At 51.8% G+C, this 12,729-nt stretch overlaps 1 protein-coding gene across 4 annotated transcripts in view; it reads left to right on the forward strand.

Moving 5' to 3' along the window:
• Nucleotides 1-2,430: 2,430 nt before the first annotated feature.
• ATP13A3 (ATPase 13A3) overlaps nucleotides 2,431-12,729 on the forward strand; it is a 77,464-nt gene continuing 67,165 nt past the window's right edge. Inside the window, exons 1-2 of one of the 4 annotated variants that reach the window (XM_068145640.1) lie at nucleotides 2,431-2,589; nucleotides 3,947-4,000. The gene's annotated coding sequence lies outside the window, so the exon portion shown is untranslated. The remainder of the gene's footprint in view (nucleotides 2,590-3,946; nucleotides 4,001-12,729) is intronic. The other 3 variants (XM_068145642.1, XM_068145639.1, XM_068145641.1) reach the window with 3 other exon arrangements.

Here is a 12,729-nt window from a genome sequence, read left to right on the forward strand (position 1 = left end):
CTTTCATGTTATTACCAGCAGAGGCGGCCCCTGCGCTGGGCTGACTCACCCTAGGGCTAGGGGGTCAGGGGAGCTGGCGTGGGAAACTGAGAGCACTGCAGGGGTGCTCTGCCAGATGGATGTAGGTCCTGTTAAGTGGCTGCTGGGGTGGCATGCAATGGGATGTAACAGTCAATGGCTCCCCAAATATGCAATGCAGAAGTAGTACTGGAAGAAAAAGGTGTTCAAGAGGGGACTGGACGTGGCACTTGGTGCATTGGTCTAGTAGTCGTGAGTTTAGGAAGGAGGTTGACTTGCTGGAAGGTGTCCAGAGAAGGGCAACGAAGTTGGTGAGGGGCTTGGAACACAGCCCTGTGAGGAGAGGCTGAGGGAGCTGGGGTTGCTTAGCCTGGAGAGGAGGAGACTCAGGGGTGACCTTATCACACTCTACAACTACCTGAAGGGGGGGTGTAGACAGGCGGATGATGGTCTCTTCTCCCAGGCAACCAGCACCAGAACAAGAGGACACAGTCTCAGGCTGCGCCAGGGGAGGTTTAGGTTGGATGTTAGGAAGAAGTTCTATACAGAGAGAGTGATTGCCCATTGGAATGGGCTGCCCGGGGAGGTGGTGGAGTCACCATCATTGGAGGTGTTGAGGAGGAGACTTGATGGGGTGCTTGGTGCCATGGGTTAGTTGTTTAGGTGGTGTTGGACTGGTTGATGGGTTGGATGTGATGATCTTGAAGGTCTCTTCCAACCTGGTTTATTCTATCGATTCTATGAGGTCTTGGGTGACAGGTTGGTCTTGATGACCTTTGAGGTCTTTTCCAACCTTGTTGATGCTATGATTCTAACACTATGTGAAAACACATATAGAGAGATCCCCTAAATGTGCTCCTTTAGTGAGCATCTGAATTATCTAAGAAGACATTGGAGAACTCCTCCTCCAGTTTCCATTTGTCTCACTGTGGTATTTCCTCAGGCTCACTTTTGCTTGTAACCACTTTTAGTCTTGCAATTTGGCAGCAGTGTGTGCTCATCAAAATCTTTAACTGATGCATCTGAAAGCTCAACCAGGCATCCACCTCAGGGTCTGCTCAGTGAAGTCAAACAAGTGCCTACTTTTTGGCCTCACTGTGTTGAGCATATGCTCTCTGGAATTAGTCAAAATAATTTCCAGTCTAGTGTAGATCTGTGGGACAGCAATTTAAGAGCAGGCCATCAGGCACTCCACCCTGACTGGCTTTCTTGGCTGGGCATAGGTGAGCAATGTTAGTTGTACTAACTGGAATGCTGACTTCCAGGCACTGAGGGTAGAGCACATCCAGGTCCCAGCTGACCACGTCACGGAGAACAGCGACACAGGAGAGGGCTGCTGATGAGGGAAGCGATAAGCACCTGAGCACTAGGCATGCTCCTTGGACACCAGCACCACTGCAGACAAGCGTTGTCATTAGCTGATGGCAAAGGCAGGTGACAGATGGGTTATTAAAAGCAGGAGAGTGTGGAAAGACTCCACAGCACTCCTGTTGGGCTGAGGAAAGAGGAGCAGAGTGACCTGCTGGGTTTTCTTAAACTGGGGGGGTTGAGTCTTGTGGTGCCTCTGCTGGCTTGCCCCAGAGCACTGGGGAAGTTTCTCTGGACTGTTCCCTATCCTTTCTCACCATTATGTAACATTTGTAGTGGTCATCTATAGTCATACAGCAGCCTGCTTCCCTGGATGCCTGCCACGGCGTGAAGGTCTGCCCTGGACAATTCCTCCACGAGGGGCTTAAGTGGAGTTAGCCCAGTATCCCCATGGAGTGCCAGTCCCCAAAGCCATGAGGAGGCTGAGGGGAGACCTCACTGCTCTCTACAGCTACCTGAAAGGAGGTTGGGACAAGAGGAGGGTTGGTCTCTTCTCCCAAGCAGTAAGAAATAGGACAAGAGGAAACGTCCTGAACTTGCACCAGGGGAGGTCTAGGCTGGACATCATGGAAGTTTTATTTACTGAAAGAGCGGTCGGACATGGAAATAGGCTGCCCAGGGAGGTGTTGGGGGTCACCATCCCCGGCGGTGTTCGCAAACCGCGACACGTGCACCTGAGGACGCGCTCCAGCGGCCAGGCTGGGGTTGGGCTGCAGGTTGGGCTGCAGGTTGGGCTGCTGGCTGGGCTGCAGGTTGGGCTTGACGGTCTTAGAGGGCTTTCCCAAATGACAAGTGATTCCATTCCGTGTCCCCCCGGAGCTGTCCCCTTACACCCACGTGCCCCCACAGCCACAGCCCCTCACGGCGGCACGCCCCCACGGCGACGCCCCCCCTCCGACACCCGCCCCGGGCTGCAGCCCCCCACCCCCCCCCCACCCCGGAGGCGCGCGCTCCCGTCTTCCGGCGCGGATGGGGCGCGGGGGGCGTGGCGCGGAGACGTCACTTCCGCGCCCCTCCCTGCCCCCGCTCAGCGCGGCCGGCGCGTGGAGCCGGTTAGCGGCGGATCCGGTCGCGCCTCACGAGGCAGCGGCGGGCGGGGTGGGGCGGGGGAGAACCGGTCCCGCTCCGGTCCCGCGCCCGCCCCGCCGGCATGGGGCTCAGCTGAGGGTGCCGCCGGTGAGTGGGGCCGGCCCGGCCCGGCAGGTGAGGGAGGGTCCGCGGGCCGCGCCGGGCAGGGCCTCCCTTGGCGCTCCGCCTCTCAGCCCCCGCCGCCCTTGGCTTCGCACGGCCGCCCCCCAGTCCCTAGCGCCCTTCAGCCGTGCCGGCCTCTCCTCTGCCTGCTGCAGCCCGGCGGGGCGGCCCGGCTCGGGTGCGGAGGTGGTGGCGGCGGGGCCGCTGCCGTGAATAGCGGGCCCCCCCCCCCCGCCGCTCGGAGGGGGCCCCGCGGCGGGGGCAGCCTCCGCCGCCCGGGGAAGGGGTGGGCATGTGGCCCGTAGCGTGTGCGCGGCTGCTCGCGGTCTGCCGGCCTCCGGACACGTGCAGCGCGGTCCCTGCGGCCCGGGATTTCCCCTGCTCCCCCCACCCCCCTCCCTCCTGCTGCCCGCTGGCGGCGCCGGGCCGCCCTCGGGGCTGCCCCGGGCTCTGCGTGGCACCTCCCGCAGCCGGGGCAGGAGCCTCCTTGCGCTGCTTCCGCCTGCCGCACCGACGTGCGGGTCTGCCTGCCGGTGCTGGTTACCGACCATCGTCGCATAAAGCGTTCCGCCGCATGGGCACGCGTCAGCCTGTTGTGTAGTGGCGGGGTCGGTGGGAAGGGTGAGTGCTGAGACGCCAAGGGGCAACTCGCCCAGCAGAGTACACGACGAGCAGTCGGTGCATCCCATCATCCATTTTTCAGCAGATGAGTCAGTGCGTTGTATTGCTGTTGACAAAGGTTATGGAGTGCTTTGCTATCAGCTGAGCTGTGGAGGTGGTGATCTCACACTGCAAGCACCTCTGACAACCGCGGCTTCATCCCAAAGAGCGGGGCCTCTTCGAGCTTGTTTAGGGATCAGCAGCTGCTAGGTGAACCGGACACTGAGGGCTGGAACGGAATTGACGAGGCGGTTTTACAAACTGTGCTGATAGTCAACTTCGTCTTCCCTTGAAGTGCCTGCAGCATTGGCTCTAAAAGCTTGCTGCCGCCACTGGTGCTCTGCCTCTTCTGCTGGGGTCTGTGTGTCCCTGCAGATGCTGCGATTGGAGGATGCTTTTGGAGCCCTTGAAGGAGCAGGTGCCTCCCTCGGCTGCCTTAGTGTAGCCTCCAGCGATGGGAGATGGTTGACTGAACTGTTCTAACACGAGCGCTGATGGTTGTCTGGCCACGCTGACTGACTTCTTCCTCTTCGTCTGAGCTTGCTGGGAGTTTTGTTCCAGCTTTAGGATTTGCTGATGTGTTTTCTTTGCAGTGTGCACTCACTAGAACCCTACAGCATTTTCTTAGCTGGGGCAATTAAGGTTAATTTTCATTGAGCCTATTAATTCCTCTGCCTGCGTTTTCACTCACTTTGTTTTCTGATTGTAGGTGACTCAGCTGTTGTGTGTATGAGATTTGTCCACACACTGGCTCTTCAGACAGGTTAGCTGTGTTTCTGTGCCATCAGTTCCATCATACCTGAAAGGGTTGCTACTTTTGCCTTTTCTGTTAAAGTAAAACTTAACATTTTTTTTGTGCACCAGTCTTAGCTCCTGTAGATTATTGATTTTGAACCTGGGGAGAAGCATTGGAGGTTTTTGTGGGGGTGGGGGTGGTAGTACTTAAATACATGGCATGGTATAAGTCAGGCCCCCAATAAGCTTTGTGTCTGTACAGCTGTGTTATGGATTGACAGCAGAAGCTCTTGGCTGGTGAAGTGTTTGTCTTGTTTCCACACAGAGCCCTCAGATTAATTTTCATCATTTACCACAAGGAAGTAAAATTCTCGCTGTCTTCTGTGTGGAGTGAAAAGCATTCAACAAGACACAGCTTTCTTTTTCCCCCCAGTGATATGGAGACAAATTCCCTTCATTCTGTGGGATTCCAGTCCCCAGGTCCCAGCTGGGTGCCCAGGTCACGGGGGAAATGTGTGCCAGGACTAGGGCCTGATATGGAAAGGTCAGATTTTCATCCAACACTTTAACCATTGCACCTTTTGTTCCTTCTCCTGCAAACCTTCAGGTTCTGTTGCCTTTATTTCTGTAAAGTACTGGTAGATTGCTTTCATTTAGCTTGTCCAAGCTCTGTTGTAGGAATTGCTGCTTCTGGTGTGAAAAATGCCTGAGTTGAGTAGTACACTTGTAAGCACCTTTAACAGCAGCTCAGGGAGAACTTTTCTTACACTTATTAAATGTCTGTCTGGTGTGAACTTGATGGTGGCTGGACTGGAGGGAGGAGGTCTTGTTCCTTTAATACCTTGTGAAATGAAGCCCTTTAATGAATTCTTCTGAAAATCCCATGGTTTGGAAACTAGCAAAAGGGTTTCCTTTGATTTCATTCTCTGTGTCCAAACAGCACCAGAGTTAATGGAAAAACCTTTGCTTCTGCTGTGTCCTTTAATGGCTTGAAGACTTGTCCTAGGGACCTGAGTGTCTATTACTGGCATTAGTGGTCTCCCCAGCATGGCATCTAGTGTGGCCAAACCTCCTTCAGCTCTGTGGGCAGGTTGTTTTGTTCTTTCAGTGACAAAAATACACCAGCTTTCTGTCCAGTGCTTGCCTCTGGTTATGTTTATGAGATCTTTATGAGATTTATGTAGATTTATGAGATTGTGTAGCTTCTGGAGATGTTTATGAGATTGAACACATCCAAGTGCCAGGTTCTGCACATTGGCCACAACAACCCCAGGCAGTGCTACAGGCTGGGGTCAGAGTGGCTGGAGAGCAGCCAGGCAGAGAGGGACCTGGGGGTACTGGTTGATGGTAGGCTGAACATGAGCCAGCAGTGTGCCCAGGGCCAATGGCATCCTGGCCTGCATCAGGAACAGTGTGGCCAGCAGGAGCAGGGAGGTCATTCTGCCCCTGTACACTGCACTGGTTAGGCCACACCTTGAGTCCTGTGTCCAGTTCTGGGCTCCTCAGTTTAGGAAGGAGGTTGACTTGCTGGAAGGTGTCCAGAGAAGGGCAACGAAGTTAGTGAGGGGTTTGGAGCAAAACCCTATGAGGAGAGACTGAGGGAGCTGGGGTTGCTTAGCCTGGAGAAGAGGAGGCTCAGGGATGACCTTCTTGCTCTCTACAACTCCCTGAAGGGAGGTTGTAGACAGGTGGGGGTTGGTCTCTTCTCCCAGGCAGCCAGCACCAGAACAAGAGGACACAGTCTCAGGCTGCACCAGGGGAGGTTTAGGCTGGAGGTTAGGAAGAAGTTCTTCACAGAGAGAGTGATTGCCCATTGGAATGGGCTGCCTGGGGAGGTGGTGGAGTCACCATCATTGGAGGTGTTGAGGAGGAGACTGGATGGGGTGCTTGGTGCCATGGTTTGGTTGTTCAGGTGGTGTTGGATGATAGGTTGGACGTGATGACCTTGAAGGTCTCTTCTTACCTGGTTCATTCTATTCTATTTAGCATAAGGGAGCTTGTGCAGAGCAAATCTTAGGTCAAAAATCCTCATTTCACAATTAGACATTTAAAACAAAAAAAAAAAGGAGTGCTTTAAATAAGAGCAATGCTGAAGTGTTTCCCTTTAGCTCTTCCACAATGAGCCCAAAATAGTTTTCATTCATAAAAGGAAAAAAAAAAAGCTGCTTCCTTTGTTAAATAAATCTGCTCAGTGGAGAACAAAAGTTCAGGGTGTAGTAAATGGCAGTCATGTTGTAGCTTCAAGGCTGACACCTCTATTCCTGGCTGAAATTGGGCTGCAAACCTACAGGCATAAGAGAGAGACTGGAATGAAAAAAAGGATGGGTTATCCTCAGCTCCTGTTTAGGAGTTCTGTACAGAGTGACCTGCACAGGAGGCTGAACTGCTGTCTGTGTGTTGCTGCTCCTTGTCTGAAACACCTAGCTTCAGCACCACCTTCCTGGAGTGCTGTGCATCACAGTATCCTAGTATCAGTCGGGGTTGGAAGGGACCACAAGGATCATCTAGTTCCAACCCCCCTGCCATGGGCAGGGACACCCCACACTAGATCAGGCTGCCCAGAGCCTCATCCAGCCTGGGCTTAAACACCTCCAGGGACAGGGCCCCAACCACCTCCCTGGACAACCCATTCCAGGGCTTCACCACTCTCATGGGGAAGAACTTCCTCCTTAGATCCAGCCTGAATCTCCCCACCTCCAGCTTCATTCCATTCCCCCTAGTCCTATCACTGCCTGAGATCCTGAGCAGTCCCTCCCCAGCCTTCCTGTAGCCCCCTTCAGATACTGCATGAGTTGGTGCTGGGAAGGAGGAGTGGTTGTGGTTAGCCCTGAGGTCCAGCTGCCTGCTCTGACGTGGTGCAGTGCCAGTTGTGCTCCTACCAGTGTTAGCTGCCTTTTGCATGCAGTCTTGTTCTCCTTTTCTCATTGTGTACTTTTCCTTTGAAAGAATTTAGCCCTTTTTTTTTTTTTTAATTGATGTTTGGTACATTTGATTTATCAGAATTGTGGCTTTGCATTGTTCATCTTAAAGCAGCTCTGCAGAAGAGGACCAAGTGCTGGAAGTGCTGGTGTGCCCCAAGGATTACTGCTGGGCCCCATGCTCCTTAACATCTTCATTGATGATCTGGATGAGGGCATTGAGTCCATCAGCAGTGAATGTGCAGATGGCACCAAGCTGGGGGCAGGAGTTGATCTGCTGGAGGGTAGAGAGGCTCTGCAGAGGGACGAGAGGCTGGACAGATGGGCAGAGTCCAAGGGCAGGAGATTGAACACATCCAAGTGCCAGGTTCTGCACACTGGCCACAGCAACCCCATGCAGTGCTACAGGCTGGGGTCAGAGTGGCTGAGATCAGCCAGGCAGAGAGGGACCTGGGGGTGCTGGTCAATGGCAGGCTGAACATGAGCCTGCAGTGTGCCCAGGGGGCCAAGAAGGCCAATGGCATCCTGGCCTGCATCAGGAAGAGTGTGGCCAGCAGGAGCAGGGAGGTCATTCTGCCCCTGTACACTGCACTGGTTAGGCCACACCTTGAGTCCTGTGTCCAGTTCTGAGCTCCTCAGTTTAGGAAGGAGGTTGACTTGCTGGAATGAGTCCAGAGAAGGGCAACAAAGTTGGTGAGGGGTTTGGAACACAGCCCTGTGGAGAGAGGCTGAGGGAGCTGGGGTTGCTTAGCCTGGAGAAGAGGAGACTCAGGGATGACCTTCTTGCTCTCTACAACTACCTTAAGGGGGAGTGTAGACAGGTGGGGGTTGGTCTCTTCTCCCAGGCAGCCAGCACCAGAACAAGAGGACACAGTCTCAGGCTGCACCAGGGGAGGTTCAGGCTGGAGGTTAGGAAGAAGTTCTATACAGAGAGAGAGATTGGCCATTGGAATGTGCTGCCTGGGGAGGTGGTGGAGTCACCATCACTGGAGGTGTTCAGGAGGAGACTGGATGGGGTGCTTGGTGCCATGGGTTAGTTGTTTAGGTGGTGTTGGATGATAGGTTGGATGCGATGATCTTGAAGGTCTCTTCCAACCTGGTCTGGTCTATTCTATTCTATTCTGTAGCAAGTCCTTTACTTCTTTGTTGGATCAAGATTTGATGTGGTATTTAAGACCCAGAGGCCAGCCTTCAAAATCAAAATATCTCACTCTTTCTCTTTTTGTTTGACCTTTATGAAGGGTAGGTGGCAGTGGCATTTTCAGTTTAGAAGGTGCATACAACAGCAGAAATGGCAACTCCTTTACATTTTATTCTAGCTAGAGGATGCTGGAATGAAAGGTGATAAATGGCAATGGCCATGGAATCAGAGCTCCTGATCCTTAAAAAGGGTAGGAGGCAGAACAACAAGATGGGAAGGTTTAGGAGGGATAGAGAAAGCAATATAAGCAACTTCTGAGCATTTGCTACCTTTGGCTGTGAGGCTGCCCAGGGAAGTTGTGGAGTCTCCCTCTCTGGAGATATTTGAGGCCTGCCTGGATGTGTTCCAGGGTGATCTGCTCTAGGTGACCCTGCTCTGGCAGGGGGGTTGGACTGGATGAGCTTTCAAGGTCCCTTCCAGCCCCTAACCTTCTGTGATTCTGTGGAGAAAAGAAAATGTAGTAGTGTGAAGGTGTGTTGCGTTATGAACATGCATAAAAGAACAGTAGAGGCAGGTTGGGGGAAGGCCAAACTGCAGCTCGCAGGAAGCAGAAAAGCTGCCAAAGGTGCTGTAGAAATATTCATGGAATACCAGGTTGGAAGGGACTTCAAGGATCATCCAGTCCAACCTTTCAGGGTAAGAATATGCCACATAAATGAGGTAGTCCGACACCCTGTTAAGCTGGGCCTTGACTGCAATAATATTTAGCACTGAATCTAGAAAAAGGTCTATCTGCAGAAGGTACAGGACATGCCAAGTGCTCAGTGCCTGCTCTGCTTCTCTGCTCTCACACAGTGTCATGAGGTGCTTAATCTTACTAATACTCCAGTTCTGGAGCCCCTATTACAGGAGGGATCTGGAGGTGCTGGAAGGTGTCCAGAAAAAGGCCAGGAGGATGAGCAGAGGGCTGGAGCATCTCTCCTGTGAGGACAGACTGAAGGAGTTGGGGCTGTTCAGTCTGGAGAAGAGAAGGCTCCCAGGTGACCTCATTGTGGCCTTCCAGTATCTGAAGGGGGCTACAGGAAGGCTGGGGAGGGACTTCTCAGGATCTCAGGTAGTGATAGGACTAGGGGGAATGGAATGAAGCTGGAGGTGGGGAGATTCAGGCTGGAGGGGAGGAGGAAGTTCTTCCCCATGAGAGTGGTGAAGCCCTGGAATGGGTTGTCCAGGGAGGTGGTTGAGGCCCCATCCCTGGAGGTGTTTAAGCCCAGGCTGGATGAGGCTCTGGGCAGGCTGATCTAGTGTGGGGTGTCCCTGCCCATGGCAGGGGGGTTGGAACTAGATGATCCTTGTGGTCCCTTCCAACTCTGACTGATACTATGATACTATGATACTTGTGACCAGGTGGAGTTTTACACTGGAGTACTCCAGTCTGTAGTAAGTGTATACTACTTACCCTAGATGTTCCTGCCTCAGCTGGTGCTGCCACTCTTCACTGTGTGGCTCTCTGAGCAGCTCAAAAAAGACAGCAAAGCTATTTTCTAGAAATACTCAGAATTACTCAAAAACTGGCCAAGGATGAGTCTTCAAAGCTGCATAGTGGAAGAGAGCTGAGGAAGAGAAGCTCAAGCCTGACAGTTCACTGCCTTGCAGTTCTTTTCAGCAGTTGAGGTTAATGAGCAAACATTCCACGGTCAAGTGCTTGGGAGATAGCTAAGAGAAGAATAACAGCATGAACTGATTTGTGGGACAACTGTGTCCAAAGTCCAATCCCTTTCTGCTGTAGAGCAGAAGCAGGGATCTTGTTTCCTGATTGATTTAGTTAGTAAGATTTTCCATGTTTCAGTGGCCTCCTAAGTGGAAGGGGCTGTGATTGGGGGGAGGTGGTCTAACAAACCTGCAAAATTGGGTAGATGGCCCTGTTTGGTGAACAGCAATTAATAACTCAGTGTTGAAATGAGAGGTTATGTTGAAGGGCTCTGCCCTGGCTGTGCTTGATGTTGATGAAAGCATCAGTCAGCTGGCTGATCAAATGTGCTTATTAAATTTTCAGGGAATGTGTGTTGGAGAGCACCATGAGCCTTCAACATGACCTGAAAACCAGGATGACATTCAATAGGACAAATGCAGAGTGAGGCACTTAGGCAGGAATTATCAGCTGTGCAAATACAGGGTGAGGAATAACTGATTAGGTACTGGAAAAAGGACCTGGGGGTGTAGAGGATCACAAGTTGAAGATGAGTCAGTGTCATGCTGTGTGCAGGAAGAGCAGCTGTCTTGCTGGGATGTTTAAATGGCAGCATTGTCTGTGTTGGGTGGATTTGCTGTTGGTCTCAGGGTGTAGCCAGCATCTGGTTTGGGTGACAAAAGTTTTGGTGGAAGATGAGGATGTGAAGGGGAATGTAAGGATTTCAAACATCTCAAAACAAATGGTCAGATGGAAGTGCTGTTTCCCATGGCTGTGATGGGCAGGTTGAAATGGGGTTGAGTTTCATCAAGGAAAACACCAGTTAAGCTTTTAACTGGCTCACAGTGAAAATGGGACTGACTTCTTGGTGGACATGAAGAGCAAGTTTGAAGGGGGATGTGCACAGGATTCCTTTGGTCCACTGCTTGATGCTATCAGGTTCACATGGCTAGGTGGTGGTGCTTGTGTGGGATTGTCAGCAGGGTTCTGGATGTTACTTACTTCATGGGCATGCTGCCTCTTGCAGATTTTTGTGCTGGTCTTGTGCACATTTTCTTGTGCTGCCAGGCTGCTCTAAACCTCCATGGTGGAGGTGCTGCAAGGCTACATCAAGGTGTATGTGTGCAACAGAAATCCAGCAGAGCCCTGAGGAATTTCAGTCATTGTGGTGGTCTTAGCAGCTTCAGCTTACTGCTTTAGACTCGGGTGGTGATCCTAACACTTCTGATCCACACTCAGAAAGGTTCACCTTTGGCTTGGAAGATCTTTTTGAAGGAGACATACCTCAGTATATCCAGCAGTAGAGGGGAGCCTAAGTGAGGATGGAGAGATTTGCAAGTGGGAATCCAACTGTGAGTATAGCCATGCTGGTTTATGTGTAACTGTTTTCATGTGTTCGTGTAACTGTCGTGGTAGACTGCTTGAGACTCTCCTTTCCATTGCTTGATTTGCAAAAGAACTGGAAGTGTGGAAACATTTGAATTAGTCAATACATCTTGCTGTCATCCCACCTCTGCAAATGAATGAAGAAGAGTACAGTGACCCTTGGGGACTCTGGCCTTTAGATCTGCCACAGCGTTTAACAGCCACTACAGCAAGAGCTTATCTTCTGCAGTATATGTTTAATGCAGTAGTAGATAGCAGGAGCTGAAAGTTCAGTGATGTGGGTAAGGGTTGGCTTCCAGTGTGGAGATTGTCTGATATGTATGTTGGCAGTGGAGTTGCATTACCTGTCTCACCTTTACCTTCACCCTGTAATAGTTTTTATTGACCTATATATGACAGAGGAATTTCCTGAAGAGCCCTATTTGGGTTTGAATTGCTCAGGACTTTTCTCTCTGAGCAGAGGGATAGTTTTTTCCTGCCTCTGGTTCTCAAACAGGCACTGGTTATGTCTTAGAGGAGAGGAGGAATTTTATCATACCTGCCATTGTCACTGACTTGTGAAGGCTTGATCCAAAGCCCAGGGAATTCAAAAGGTTGTTCCATTGGCAGGGGCAGGCATTGGCTGGGGGTGCTGCTGTCTGCAAGTGGTGCTTCTGTCACTGTAGCAGTACTGACATGCCAGCAAAATGTTCTTTTCAGACAAACTGGTAGCTCAAACAGGGACATAAAGGGCTGGCAGATGTGCAGCCTTGCAGAGGGCATTCCTTGGATTAACCTTCTCTTCAGCTGGACCACAACAAAGTTAAGTTGTCTTTTAAGAGTGGGTCTTGATGTTCCTATATCATAGCCAGTGATTCCAGTGAATGTGGAATCAGGTTAGTCTGCTGCAGTAAGGAGCATACACATTTGGGGACTCTGCAGAGCCTCGTAGAATGGCTTGGAAGAGACCTCTGGAGATCATCTAGTCCACCCTCTATGCTAATGCAGGAACACCTAGATCAGGTTGCATGGGAGTGCTTCTGGGTGAGTTTTGAAAGTCTCCAGAGGAGACTTCACAGCCTTTCTGGGCAGCCTGTTCCAGTGGCTTACCCTCAAAAGAAGTTTCTTCTGAAGTTCAAGTGAAACCTCCTGGGTTCTGGTTTGTACCCACTGCCCCTTCTCCTATCACTGGCAGCCACTGATAACAGCTGAGCATCATCCTCATGGCCTCCACCCTTTAGATAGTTATATGTACACAGAAGATCCCTTCTCAGTCTTCTCTTTTCCAGGCTAAAGAGTCCCAGGCCTCTCAGCTTCTCCATGTAAGAGACACACTACAGTTCCCTAAGCCCTCTGCACTCTCTCCAGTAGTTCTCTGTCTCTCTTCAACTGGGGTGCCCAGAACTGGACACACTTAGTGTGGCCAGCAGGAGCAGGGAAGTCCTTGTGCCCCTGTACTCTGCACTGGTTAGGCCACACCTTGAGTCCTGTGTCCAGTTCTGGGCCCCTCAGTTTAAGAAGGACATTGAGAGACTTGAAGGTGTCCAGAGAAGGGCAACAAGGCTGGGGAGAGGCCTTGAGCACAGCCCTGTGAGGAGAGGCTGAGGGAGCTGGGGTTGCTTAGCCTGGAGAAGAGGAGGCTCAGG

This window comes from Melanerpes formicivorus, unplaced genomic scaffold (assembly GCF_026170545.1).
Source record: "Melanerpes formicivorus ecotype bairdi unplaced genomic scaffold, bMelFor1.0.p_v2 SCAF_12, whole genome shotgun sequence".
Lineage (NCBI taxonomy): Eukaryota > Metazoa > Chordata > Aves > Piciformes > Picidae > Melanerpes > Melanerpes formicivorus.